This window comes from Polyergus mexicanus, unplaced genomic scaffold, assembly GCF_030449975.1.
Source record: "Polyergus mexicanus isolate NDT 795.1 unplaced genomic scaffold, iyPolMexi1.0 SCAF_17, whole genome shotgun sequence".
Lineage (NCBI taxonomy): Eukaryota > Metazoa > Arthropoda > Insecta > Hymenoptera > Formicidae > Polyergus > Polyergus mexicanus.
The window spans coordinates 2,173,153-2,188,365 of NW_027223337.1; the positions used below are offsets into that span (position 1 = coordinate 2,173,153).

Sequence of the window (15,213 nt, forward strand, 5' to 3'; positions counted from 1 at the left end):
ACATTATTATCGCGCGCACGCCATTTGGAGGAAGGGAATGGAAAGAAGGGATGATTTTGAATTAGACAAAATTACACCCGTTAGGATTCTCTGAGAATCTTCAGCAAGCGAGTTTTGGTTTTCTCGCATTCTCCCGTGGGTATTTCCCATTAGGCGCCAAACGTTTCCTCGATTTTTACGCTCTTTCTTCATCATCCTCGCTCGTACGATGCAGCAACCGACTGGCAGCTCCAAGCGTTTCGTCATGCAAAAGAAAGAGAGAGAGAGACAAAATAGGCGAGAGAGCAAAAGAGAAAGGTAGAGGAGATCTGCCGGTTTCCTCGAAGCGTTTCGAACGCAATACTTGCTATGTACTGGCGAAGTTTGTAATCACGCATTTAACAGCCAATCGCGCAACGTCACGCAATCTGGCACGAGAGCGCGCGAAACTTCATCGTACATCGAAAAGGAAGCCAAATGTCGTGAAGCATGACACAAGCTAATGAATTAATTGTTACAAAATATCGTCCCGATCAAGTGATCGAGCGCGGCTCGGCTCGACTTGATTCGACGATCAGGTCGTTATCGTCGACTACCTCGTTCTAAGCCACAACGATTCTGATGATGACCTAGACCTTCGAAGGACGTCGGTAATTTTCGCTTCCTAAAAGCCGCCAACCGGCTCGTTTACATTCTATCGTCGACTTCGTGCCGCGTCGATTGCGATACACCCTGGCTTCGTGTTCGGGAAGTTTAGATCAACGTTTAACGATCCGTTTCACATTCCCTTTGTACGTGATCATATAAAGCGTCATCATCCATCCTAGAAAATTCCACTCGTCGCGTTCTGATCTTACATTATCACACAAAAAACTGAACTCAAGATCATATAAATGATTATAAAAATCACTATCGATGACAAATTAAATTCGTAGCATACACTGTGTTCTTGAGGTCTCTAAGTATTTGTACAAATTTTAAAGAGAAAGGAGAGAAACTTTTTTCAAATAGAATTTTCAATAATAAAAAATTTGGATTTGATCGAATCTTGAAGTTCGTATGCAGTATTACTGACAAAACAAAAACATCTTTATTAGAATTAATTGTTATATAATAATGAACGGATTATTTTCCGAGCACATTTTTCCGATATTGTCACTCAACGGCCATGGCCGAGGTAATTATGTCTATTAACATGTCTCTCGCAAGACAACAGATTCTTTAATGACGGAAGCCACGAAGAAGCATTGCTGCGTGCTAGGCACGGCTGGCATGCCCCGCTGTAGCAGCATGTATGGGGGCCCGTAATTACAGCATCATTTTCTTCGGTTCCAACAGCCTTGTAAATCATTCCGCACGGTATCCCGTAGCCGTAGACGCTTGTATCGGCGATTCCCCGACACGGATCCGCCCGCGATGAAAGAAACTACTAGCGGAACCGTTAATCTCGATCCTCATCTTTCGCAGACGCGATCGTTATATCGCTTCCAACTCTTGACGTTTTCTCCCCAACCCGGAAAACGCGCCGTATTTTTCCGTCTAGCCTTCCTCTTTAATAGTAGAACGATCGAGAATCGGTGGGAAAATACTTAGGAGAACAATTTTCAATCTTGCATATAAAAATAAAATAAGTCTTCAATCCATAAAACACTTGGTTTTTATATACTCCGTCATTAAAAAAACATTTATAAAAATTTACTGATTCGACCGTTCTAATATTAGAGATCCCCAATCTTTACGAAACAAACGTTCGTCGATATCACTCGCGATTATAGAAGTCGATATTCTCAACTATGCTCAAAAATTTTCGCGATATCGCGACTCTTAACACGTCACGTCATTTGTTCCGGTTGATCATAAAGTCAATTACCACCAGTCGTGAACAATTTGAATGTTGATTCCATCCCCCGAAGAAGACGCGCACTCAACACATAGTATTGTAAATACCCTTTTCATCGTCGTCGGTGCTCGCCGACACGTCGGACACCTCGGAATGAGACAGCGCGAGCTTCATGTAACCCCGACCTCGCTCTCAGGTGGCGGTTTTTCCCGCGAAAGACAGTTTCTCCTCCTCCTACGACGAGTCTCGCAATGGATTGCTGTCGCTGCCTAGCTCGCAGATTTTGGCGTGATCTCTTCCGGTTTTGGCAGAAGCGTGAAGGGGCAACGGCGTCAGGCTATCTCTAACCTTGGAATACGGCGGATCTATGTCCGTGCTGCTGGTGAATACTTCGAGGACGCTGGTCGAGATCGAACGTTGCATCTATTGCCTGGATGACGCCTGCGCTGCCTGCATCAGATTCGTTTCCGACTCGAGACTGGCATACCTCTCGGGCGATCGCATACCGATCTTCGGTCGTACGGCGAACGTGAAGGACGCCGACTTCTTGGCTGGGTTCCTGTTTCTGTTACTCTGTGCTATCCTCGAGATCCTGTCGAGGAAGCTATTGTTGTCGCCGATACTGCGGCTGTTGCTCCGGTCGCGAATCGTCGTCTTCTTGATATGCTCCAAACCCTTCTTCAGACTTTGCAGTATAGGTTTTGCTTCGGGCTTCGCTTTAATCTCTTTCAAGTGCAATTCTTCCAGCTGATTGTTATTGGACGCCGGTTACGGCGGAGCAACTCGAGGCTCGGTCGGCCGCTGGTCTAAGGCTCTTCTATAAAGCGTTATCAAACTCATCTCCTGTCGTCTTATCTCTCATATATGTATATAAGTTATTTGGGACAGTACGAGACTAATAAAAAAATTTGATCGCATTAAAAATCGAATAAACAAAATTCTCGTTACGGTAAAATTAATAATATATTAAAAATTGAGCTAGATTAATTGATTTCTTTCCTCACTAAACATAAACCTTAATAAATATTTAAAAAAAAATCTCTTTATATATCTCGTATATTATTTTCTCGAGCTAACTAATTTTAAAATACATTTTATACAATATTAATTCTATTAATTGTAATTTTTAGACTCTCCGTATTAATATTGCATATCTTAAATAATTAATATATCACCCAACGTAAATCATGTATCTTCATGCAATTGCGACTTTTATCTGTAAGCTGAGAGTACTCGCTGCATTTTCGGCGATGCGAGCAGTCTCGCCTCGGAAGGGCATCCCAATCGTGCTCTTTTCACCCGTGGCGCGGTTGGACCGATAGCGACGAGTTCCAGAAGCTCCGGCACCGTGGAATTTGGTAAAGGTCTTTTGGGCATCAATGGCGCAGCCGAGAACTATGGGCCCTCTATTCGCATTCTCCAACTGCATCAGACCGCTGTAATCTCGGGGCAGTGGTATGGGTAGAAGTCCAGCAACCAGACGTACCTGAAGATCATGTACGCGAGTTCTTGGTCAAGAGAAAATCAGAGTTTTGTTTAATAAAACATGAAAATAAAATACGTAATACAATATCATCATTAATATCAATATAACTAATATCAATATAAACAAAAATATGGCAGAAGTCAATAAAAATATAACTTTGAGAAAGGAAATATTAGACACAAAGACGAAAAATAAAGTGCGCGTATACATAATAAAATATTATATGCAGAATTAATTCGTATTAATTCATACAATGAGAGGTTTCTTATTTTCTATATAAAATGGTAACAATTTCTTGTCGATGTAGGAAAAAAAACGGGCGACGAGATAAAATAGATAAGAATGATTGCATTATACGACATTAATTTTAAGACGCAATGAAGTTTACCCTCAGAAGAAGATCCCTCCTGGCAACTTGGTGAACTCTGTAGAGCACCGCGGCGCTGCCGGTATCGAGGCTGACAGATCGCGTAAAACTCGCCTCTGGCCGAGAGCGGCGCGAACAGCTCGTGCCCATGAGAGTCCAGGCACTGAGCGTACTGATCCTTCTCCGAGGATTTCGAAGATTTGCCTTCCAGGATCATTCCAGACACGCCACTGGCGACCGGTACCCGACGTGTGTCCTGAAAGACGGCGGTCAGCCGCAGGACCTCACCGGCGCGCACTGTCGTCTTCGTGTAGTGGGCTCGCAAGTTTCCATTCTCTGCGCGATAAAAATCAACCAAAAATTAACTTTTACCACTTTTGCAAACATTAGTGAAACTCAATTGAAATTTAACTGGTTCACTCTTCATCTCTTTATTTCATCTCTTTTTAAAGAATTGTGGCGAGAAACAGAGGATTATAAACTTGAGCTAACTTTAATAATGTTTATGTGCATGTATTATGTACGGAAACAATTTATAAAGGCAATTAATCGGGGTGCGTCTCTCTCTAACAGGTCATCAAATGAAATATAAAGATAATTATGTCGCTATCTTCTATTTAATTAGCGCTGGCAAAAAGTGTTTTGCCGTTGTAAAAGGTGAGACACGCATAAATAACGCGCGTATAGCTGTTATTTAGCTCATTAGCGTTATTTCATCCATGTATTTGCATAGGCAATACTGTCATACTGTGCATAATAAAATACAACGCGTTTAATCAGATGTTATGAGAACTAGTAGAATATATTGCAATTATATACTAATTTTTTATTAGTCATTATCCATTTCATTATCCAACACATCTTATCAAGGAAATCTTCATGCGTTTCTGATGTAATTATATATATAGCTTAGTCAGCCGCTTGATACATATTTTGATATTCGAGGAACATCCCGACGAATTTCTATATCAAATCAACGACGCATGCCTCGATTGCGTACTGTTGCGATGTCCCAAGCTAACGAGCATAAAAGACAAGATGGCGAACAATGAACATCAATAAACGCGTTGGATAACGAACACTGATGTGACACGTCGGGAGAAGCGTTACGAGAAGGACTAGGAGAAGTAGAGTGGGATGAAGGAGAATTCCCCTGCGATTTTCCGCCGCGATCATAAGTGTTACGGTGCCGATGTATATAATGATATAATGCTCGCGCTGCGAGCTGCGTATACACATTTGCAGTCGTTTATGCACGCGCGTCGCAAGGGACGGCTTTCACTGAGCCGCATACCTATTACGTTCCGCGCCTGTCGCGTCGCGCGTAAAGCTCGCGTTACGTTTAAATGCGTTAATATGGCGACGGACGGTGCGAACGTACGCTACGAGAACCTCACATTACGGACACATTGCCATTCGTGTCACGGCCAGTCGCTGCACTCTGAAGAAAATAATCCGAGCTGCGAGGCGAGATATCTACGAACGCCTACACATAGAATTATATAGGGCGTTGAACCCCTATATATAAACTATTGTATATATAATACTATGTATAATAACTGTGTATAAACTACTCTGCCCGTAAAAAGAAATCAAAATTAATCACAAGAAACGAGAGCAGCCATTTACAATTGAGCAGATTGGAAGTGTATATACAGGGTGTCCTGGACCACCCGTACACGCCTACACCCCTTTTCTTTCAAAAACTAAACATTTTAGAAAAAAACGTATTAAACAAAAATTGTATGGCTTTGAGGGAACATAAGATGGTTGTCATTGGTTTGACCTTGGATGGCATCGTTAAGATCAAGTCAAGCACACCTTTAATTTCTTAAATGAAACCCCCTATTTTTCATTATACATTCTTGTAGCTTATCTCGAGAGCTTTCCAAAACACTATGATAAAGTATTTTTTCATTAAGTACTTTCTGAGTTATTTTATATTTTAATCTGGCATATTTTGATATAAAAAATTAAATATCTTGTAAAATATTCAGTTTTCAATAATCTTACCGTAATATTTTTATGTACAGAATAATGAGACAAATCAATTAGTGCCAAAAAAACAAATAATTATTTAAAAAAATACATTGTAAATAATTTTTTTTAAAACAATTATTTTTTTATACTAATTGATTTGTCTCGTTATTCTGTACATAGAAGTATTACGGTAAGATTATCAAAAACTAAATATTTTACAGGATATTTAATTTTTTATATCAAAATATGTCAGATTAAAATAATTCAAAAAGTACTTAATAAAAATATACATTATTATAGTGTTTTAGAAAGCTCTCGAGGTAAGCTATAAGAATACGCAATAAAAAATAGGGGGTTCCTTTTAAGAAATTAAAGGTGTCCTTGACTTGACCTTAACGATGCCATCCAAGGTTAAACCAATGACACCATCTTATGTTCCCCTCAAAACCATACAATTTTTGTTCAAAACGTTTTTCTCTAAAATGCTAGTTTTTGAAAGAAAAGGAGTGTATGGGTGGTCTAGGACACCCTGTATAGTGTATATGTAAGTAAATGGTAAAAATATAAATGTGTATTAATCCAACCTATATATATTCTGTCCAATTGTAAATGGCTGCTCTGGCTTTACCTGTCACATCGCTGTTAGCAGTCCAGGTAGGTTCCTCGCGAAGCCAGCGTCAGTCGCGATACCCCAGAGAGTTATAACCTGGTATGTTTGAATTGTTTAAAACCAGGGAAACCGATCATTGCCGAGAGCGTGTCTAGCCGTCTCAACGCAATATTCTTGCTTTATGTAAGACTCCTGTCTAAGAGCTTTATACGAACCAATAACTATATATATATAGGTTATTTGTATATATGTATACACACACACGCGCAACATACATATTACACACGCATATACATACGTCACGTTATAGGAAGAGAGCCGAGATATCTCCGTTGGACCGGGCAGTTGGCAGTAAAACCATACGACTACGCCGATAAGCCGATTTATATGATCTCTCAGCTCGCAATCGTGATCGCAAACTGCACGCAATTCATTCTCCGTTTCTCTGCCGTTTCTATGTCTGAAGAGAAAAAAAGAAGTTTTGAACACATGCGTGCCACGACACGCACAATCGTCGATAGTTTTCAAGTTCTGTGGTCTGTGTAAATTGATTAAGAGATGATTATTTATTAATTTTAATTTATATATATTTTTTATTAAAAGTGAAATGTACGGTACTTTTATTGCTTGCAATGAGAAATAAGTAGTAGATTTTGCTTTATAAATATATAATATTTATAATAAGAATTAATATATCAATTAAGCGAGACATCGTTTTGTACACTATGCGTCGTACTATTAGTCTCATGTCGCGTTTAATTGCTTACGACGGTCCCCTATCTTCCGCGCGCGAAATCGTTTATCTTCCTTTTTTTCGCGGCGGGCGGCGGGCAACCGTGCATCGTAAACGTTCACGATTTGTTCCAGGTGAACGGCCGACTGTTAAAAGGTAGATTTCTTGTATGTTACATCAAATAAAAACGGGTACGCGATTATCTCATAAGCCGTTCTGTAAAACTTTAGGGGCTACCGACGCTATCAAAATTATATTAAAAAACAATAGAAAAAAAATATATTATAACAAAAATGAATAAAACAAAAATTAACAAACATTTTTAAAAAATCACTCCTGGCTGCTGCCAACAAAAGCCCAACATTTAATTATTAAAAAAACATTTTAAAAACATAATATAAAAATAAAATAAAAAAATATTTCAAATAAAAAAATTTGCTTAGAAAAGTTTGAAATAATATCTATTATTATATTATTATTATTTCATATTTAGTATAATATAAAGTATAAGAAATTACACAAATAAGTTTATTCGAAGTATTATTTATTGTTAATTTGAATTTATTTTTATGATATGTTTACTTAATTATTAATTATTGTTTATAACATGTTTATTTGAATTATTAAATAGTTCTTTAAATTATTTGTTTGAATTTATTCTTATAACATGCTTATTTGAATTATTAAATAGTTCTTCGAATTATTTGTTTGAATTTATTCTTATCACATGTTTTGTACCATATGATTTAAAAATGACGATGTCCTCTTGTCCGGGTCCGTCCTTCGATCGCCGAACTCCTCCTCGATCGTTCCCGCCGCAACGCTCTCGAAATGGCTCTCGAATTGACACGTGATGGTTTTCGCAAAACGATTGCTCTCTTTACACACGCCCGCGCCAGTCTGATCCCGGTCATCCCGGATCGTCGCGATCCAGAATCGATACTGTGGGCCAGCCGGGGCTGCGCACACGGGGTGCGTATTATCGCGACCAATCACGCGTTATCACGCGTTGAGGCCGGCGGGCGGCGCGCTGACGGTCGTATTGGGGGTGCGCGCGCCTCCGGTATTTCAAACAATAATTCGTTGGAGCCCTTTCCGCGGGGCCGTCGCGATGACTAGGGCGAACGGCTTGGCCGGAAATATCGCTGCAACCCTCGTGGTGGTTATTTCCTGGGGCCAGGCTAAACCAGCGGAAGTGGTATTGCAATCCCTCCACGAGGATCGGATCCGCACGGGCCTGGATCCTTGCGCGAGGATCCTCTCGCTGTCCCGTGTGTTGCGCATCACGTGTGCGAGTCCTGATCCCGTCGTGACACAGCTAGACGTTAGATGTTTTGAATTCCCAGATTGCTGGCTCCTTGCCCCTCGAAAATCGTCCTTGATTGACGGTGGTATTCTCTGTCATCTTTTAGCGATTTCCCGCTTTCTCTTTCTCCGCCGGCAAGGCTCCCATAAAAAATACTCATACGAAAAGAAAATAATAAACGAAATTAATATAAAGCTCGACATTTCGATTAATAATGCCTCTCTGGGTATGGTTCTCGCTATTTTTCGACTGGCGCGGCTTTTTAGTCCGCGCTTCGTGATCGGAGAGGAATCCGGCGGACACGCACAAAACGGCAATATCACAGCAGATAAATATGTAAATTGTATAGCCATAATTATAGCTACGCAGACAAATATATAAACTGTATAGCCATAATTATAGCAACGCGGACAAATATATAAACTGTATAGCCATAATTATAGCTACGCAGATAAATATATAAACTGCAAAACCATAATTATAGCTACGCAAACAAGTATATAAAATGCAAAGTCATAATAAAAAATGAAACACTAATAAAATAAAAAGTGAAACACTAATAAATGATAACACCATAGAGAAGCCTTCTCTCTCAATACTATACAATAATTATTGACATTTTGAATATGACAGGTTGAGGTTATGTGTAATGTTTATTCCATAGACATAGTATATCTAGACCGAGCGTTTGCTTTTATTTAACGAGTGGGAGTAAAGATGCACGTAGAAAAGGACATACTCTGTTTCGTATTCCTTGCGTTATCTCTCGCTCGCACAGAGCAAAGCGCTCTCTTTCGTCATGCTATGTGCGAGCGAGTGAGAACGCAAGGGGCACGAAACAGAGTATGCCCTTTTCTACGTGCACCTTGGCTGCCACTCCTCAACACTCTAGATACACTATGTCTATGGTGAAACGCATCCCTCCGTTTTTCGCCAACCTGCGGTTGACAGCAATCGGGAATAAAAAGACAGAGAAAGACGAGCACTGCGAGATAGACAAACGCGTGCCCGCTGTAGAAAGAGAGATACTATATAGGAAGTCTATATTTGTCTCTTTTTCTAGTATTTCATTGGTAATTTTTTATATGGAGGGGGACAAAATCACCAATGAGATGCTAGGAAAAGAGACAAAATAGGCCTCCTATGTAGTACCTCTCTTTCTACAGCGAGCGTATTTGTCTGTCACAACGCTCAGTCCATTCTATATGTCTATGACCTAGACGAGGACCCTCTCTTTTTTTTTCTCGAGATTTTACGCTTAATAAATTACTGTAAATTGAAGACCGGCCGCGAAGAATCGTCGACTCTCGTCTGAGGTTTGTACAAATAGCAGTTAAGCCACGGCCGGTGATTTGTATGTACGATATCGGCTCTATCAGTCCATAGAATCGGATGCGCGCCTCTGAATCTTCCCTTAGTAATTTTATCTCGGTTGAAGGTTCAAGTTGCACGTCTCCGACGAGATTCCCTTCCAGCAATGATTCGCGAACAGCCACCGCCCTGAGCTTTCGATGGGATCTTCCTCTTTGTCACGCGAAATTGAAACCGAAGAATTCACGGCGTCTAATATATCGCGGCGTTGCTGGTTGCAATATTACGTAGCAAAGGGTATGATTAGTATATTGGTAGAAAATTCTATCGCTACTTTTAATCCGTAGTTATTTATGCATAATACGTTGCGAAATTATATCAATAATGCACAAGGAAAAGTGGTCGGAGGAAAAGTAATAGAAAAGCAGACAGAGAAAGGGAAAAGAAAATATTTTTGTCCAGTAAAATAATGAAATTTATCACAGTGCGTTGGTTGGAATTAAGATGACGTGTGCTTGTAGCTTTAAATACTGAGAATTTCTAGTTTCCCAGCGAGTGTATGTGCTAGAAAGAATCCCTTGTTCTCCATAAAATGACGAACTAAACGAAGCCATTATATTTCAAAGAAAAATAATTTTGCAGTTTTCGTTGGGGATTGGATAATGGGAAAAAGAGGCAATTTTAGCCAGGAAAACCGTTTTTTGTTTTATCCACCAAGAAAAGAGAAACATATAAGGACTATAACACCACGTGACTTCTCATTCGCTTCACATTTCAGCCTCGACCGATCGTTTTGAGGGACTCGTCGCGCGAGCGAATAATCAGCTATTTGATCTGCATGTTCGCCTGTTACTTTTTGTACCGACCAGTCAACAGTAAACATCCGACGACGCTGCTTTATCACCGCATATGTGAAGCGGTCTCGCGAGGTCCGCGAATAAGCGTTTAAAACGCGGAACTAATTCGCGCGAGACATCTAGCCGCGCGACAATAGAAACGTGTTTTTTATTCTTCCCCGCGTGCGATTTCACCGCGTGAATTATGTCGCGGCACACGTGGCGAATTCGTAGGCGTTGAATAACATTTCTCGGCTCAATTTATTGTTAGTACCTTGCGACTTATACGCAACGTAACCAACTTCGCGTCCGCCTCAAGTGTCGATTTACCCGCGAGCGGTACGAAGCTCATATCCACCCGAGCAATTCGATGCTTTGGAATTTCTTCTTCTTCGTCGTCAAGTAATGAGTAACGAGCAACCTCTGTTCGGCACATCCATCTCTCTAAAAACAATCTTCACGAAAACTTCGCCATGCAAATGCACGAGAAAGTCGGATAGCTTTTTTCCCAGATTCCATTCATTATCTTTGACTAGTCATGACTTGACGTTATTTCGCGCAAAGAAAGCCAAACTCAAAAGCCGGATGCTGTCAAACTAGCAGAGTGAAAGGAGAAGTGCCAGCAATGAATTATCGAAATCACTCCGAGCCATTTCAAAATCGGCATGGGCTCTAATAGAGACTAGAAATTGCCTTGAACTCTGTCCTGTATCGTGAGTCACCGATGCACGAAATAATTTACTGATCAGCAGCGTTTTTCTCGCATGAATCAACCGAATTGCTATCAAGCGAAAAAAAATTGCGTGACAAAAAACTCGACAACTTCGACGTTAATAGGAACCTGTTTCCCCGGGATTCGTCAGACATTCGTAATAGGTTTAGCTGTAATTGTCTTTGCTTATTCATTAACGAGATAATAAGAGGAAAGTGCGCTAAAATTTTGTTTCTCGATCACTCGCAGCTCCGGCTACTTAACATATCTGACTCATGACCAACGATATTTTTATTAAAATACAAAATGCATTCATTAGACGCAATAGTGGCCGTAGTTAAGCGCGATGCTGTCGTGCGTGATATTAATTCCACACTTTGCACTTAAAGACAAAAATAAAAAAAAATAAGAAAATGAAAAAAACGAAGCAGAGAGAAAAAAGCGTATAAAGAGGTAAAAATGTCGATATATTGAATAGCATCGTGCACTAGCGAGAAAAAACCAGACATTGTTAGTTGATGGATTTCTCTTCAAATCGTTTAGCCACCACTGAGCTTAAACATTCCCTCTATTTTATTTCTCATCCATTCGATCTAGGTGCACGTTACTGCGCTTTATTGCCTCATAATTTCCATTTCTGGTGTCAGAAAACTAATATAAGTCGCGTACGCAGAAGTGGAGGCCGCCCTTCTTGCGAGTTTCGCGACTTACTTCGCTACACAAAGTGCTTAATGATTGAGATGAAAAAAATGAGTGGGAACATTAATAGTATGATGGAAAGGTATCTCTCTTTTTCTCTCGTTCTTTCTCTCGCGCACGCGAAGTCGGAGCATTATCATTTTTCTTGTAGCCTCTTTTGCGTTCACGCGAGCAGCAACGCAAATGCATGCGCGAGCTCGATAAAGTCTATAACCTGTTCCAATCCATTCCAGCCGGATGATCTCCACAACCGTTACCGTTCACTCTGCCAAGCATAATTTACATGCTACACGTTGTCATTTTTTATGGCCATTAAAAGAGAAGCTACATCGATATCACAACCCAAATAAAATGAAAGATATCTCTCTCCGCAAAGCGAATGTCCAAAAGAAGATTTAATTTTAATATAAAATTTAAAATTTAAAATTTTTCAAATAGTTCTGTCTACTTTATTTTCCACATCTTTAATTAAAATCGCAAATCAAATCCGGAATAATCCTCCGCGAAAAATAATAACGTCAAAGATCTAACTGATTGTAACAATGATTGATACAATAATGGTTCCAAGGAACCGATTCAAGTCCTGATTGAGAAAAACTCACCTGGATAATCTTCTGGAATGACGATCTCCAGTCCCACATTGACGTCATGTCAGTACCGGTGCATCAACAGGCTCGCTGTGACTCTCAGCGATCATTGCTGCTGCTTGTACAGGAGCACCGGTCTGCCGCCGGTGCCCTCGGTCTGACGACTCGCGGTAATGAAAATCGGTCCAGGAACTCCCGTAGTGGCATGTATCCTCCGCCGGAGCCGGAACCACCCTCTGCGGTCGCCTCCCTCGAGCTCGGCACGGACTTGGGCAATGAAGGGACCTCCTCACTGGACATCGTCAAGAATTCACTATTCGACGACATGATCTCACATATTTCGTATAGCATCACTTTCCGCAAACGACTCTCGGAAACATCGAGACAAATGTCCGGAAACGACGAGATATGCGAAGATGACAAATGCGATAAAGCTGATTCGAATGAGATAATCTTCTTCAGGGTGTCGTAAAGGTTGAGGCTGTAACGTCATTTAATCCTCGTGGTGGCGGAGCAAGCGCGATGCTTGCTTTCGAGAGCATTGTTACTTCTTTCTCGATACTCGCTCATTACCGCTTAATAACGGACGCTCGGACGCACTTTTTTCTTTAATTATGTCACTCCGCTGCGGCACGGCAGCTGTTACTTTTCGTCTCGCGGCACGATAATAGTGACATCAATCCTCTCAGTGTTAATTATTTTTGACATTTTGCAAGCTCTACGCAAGAAATTTTTTTTCGTAAATTGCAACGCAAGAGAGGAATGAAATAATATACATGATGGGCTAAATTAAATTATTGCCATGTTTACGTATTTTTTAAATAAAAATTGATTTTTGTTGTCAAATTACGTATTGATTCGCAGTGAATGTTTTAGCCAAGATTCGATAAAGAATACATTTACGAAACTTTGCTTCACTAGACACTGAACTGTTACCCGAGGCAACAACGCATAGTGAAATCGAAAATCACGAAACATCGTCCAACGAAACCTAGTCGATTCTTCTTTAGCAGCACTGGTCAAGGCAATCGATCCGTTCATAGATTTGCCACTTTGCATCACACTTTTCACGTGCAACAAATCATCTGTTATCAGTCGATCGGAGCAATAGCGTGGACAGACAACGCATCTTTCTTTAGCGGTAAAACTATTACGATTGCGGCAATATCCGCAATGATCATTGCCGTGCAAAGAACGTCCATGCACCTTATCTTCTTACGGGAAAACTATCAGGATCAATCGATAATCCGCGAGAGATGGTTTACACCGATGAGCGAAAAGCAAACGATGAATATCCGCCTCTGTGTACGAGATATCTTCCGGACGTCCTGTTTCCGATGATGAACGACGATGAGGCTCCTCTTCCGGGCTGTTTCGTTTTTGTTAGCGTTGCCGAGGCATCCGAGAATAGATGGATTCGATGGACACGCAATCGAATGATGGATCCCGCTTGACTAACCGAGCCGCTGGCTCCTCTTTCTTTCTCTCTCTCTCTCTCTCTCTCTTTCTTTTCTTCTTTTTCTCTCTATCTCTCCTTACGCGAAGGCAGTTATCTCCCGCAGTTCGATCCCCGTAGCGTTTATGATTTATCGGTGCAGTCGGCTTTCTTTCGCCGTTTCTTACGCGGACCTCGCGAGATATATCTCGTGGCGCGGACACTTTTATTGCTTTATACCGTGCATGGGGTCTGGGGCAACTGGGTCTGAACTGCATCCTGGTAGCCTCCGAATATGATCTACTGTATACCGCGAGGGAAGACAAGATAAAGAAGGAGGTAGAGAGGTCCCGCGGGGATATCCCTCAGACATCTTGTCGGCTGAGGTCGCGCTGCATCGCGGTGGTCTGAAACAGATAAGCAGGAAATACGGTCAAAGTATGCTTCCAGCCACCAAGTTTGATTGCAGCAATGCATCGCTTTATAAGTCGGAGCCAATGTGCTCCTTTAACAAACGCACTCACGTTTATCCCGCGTTAATCTCGCGCGGGACACAGACTTGATACAACCGCGACTAAAGTGGCACTTGTCATTTTTTACGATGCACAAGTAACGAAAGTCATTATAGATAATTGTATTTCTTTCATAATTTATGCGAGCAAATAAATACAAAGTCTCTACAATAACGATTATATAAAATAGCCAAATTAAAAAAAAAATTGTCAGACAATAGTCCTATATTTATTTAAAGATTTCTAAGAATTGCTTCAAAAGGAAGAATGAACGTGTTTTAATAACAAATCGGAAAATAAATATATTTTATTAAAAATATTTTAATTTTCTTACCGTACACATTTGGCGCCGATTTCCGAAAGACTAGGAATCGAATGATACAATTTTTCTACGATTTCTGGCCTTCCACGAAAAGTTGCACGCCCCGTACCTCTTGGAGAGGATCCGGTCGGATCGGCGGACGCGAAATCACTGACGCCCGGCCGCCCGGCTCGGGCTGAGTCGAGTGTAAGAGGTCCACCAACACCAAGAGTTCTGAGCGCGCATACGATCGTCGCCGTATAATCGTTTTGTTAGTGTGCTCCGTGTGTACCACCTCTATTTCAGCCGTCAGTGTCAGTAATACCCGCGGCCTGAACCTTGCCCGTGGAGTCCCCCGGTTAACAAAATACGCGCGCCGACTTATAAGTAGACGTGAGTTTATTCAATATAAGATCCTGTTGTTGCCCGCGAGAGCTGTTATCCCACAGGAGTCGCGCGCACCGCCCTCGATACAGTACTCTGCGTTGATACCACTGCTTTGCGTTGATACCACTGCTT

At 41.1% G+C, this 15,213-nt stretch overlaps 1 long non-coding RNA gene and 1 pseudogene across 1 annotated transcript; both read right to left on the minus strand.

Moving 5' to 3' along the window:
• Positions 1 to 436: 436 nt before the first annotated feature.
• Positions 437 to 4,033, minus strand: LOC138940802 (uncharacterized; annotated as a pseudogene).
• A 3,638-nt stretch (positions 4,034 to 7,671) lies between these two features.
• LOC138940487 (uncharacterized) lies at positions 7,672 to 14,846 on the minus strand. The gene is made up of 3 exons (XR_011448005.1): positions 14,728 to 14,846; positions 12,462 to 14,288; positions 7,672 to 12,124 (listed from the first exon to the last, which is right to left on the minus strand). It is a non-coding gene; the product is annotated as an uncharacterized lncRNA (long non-coding RNA).
• Between the last annotated feature and the right edge of the window lie 367 nt (positions 14,847 to 15,213).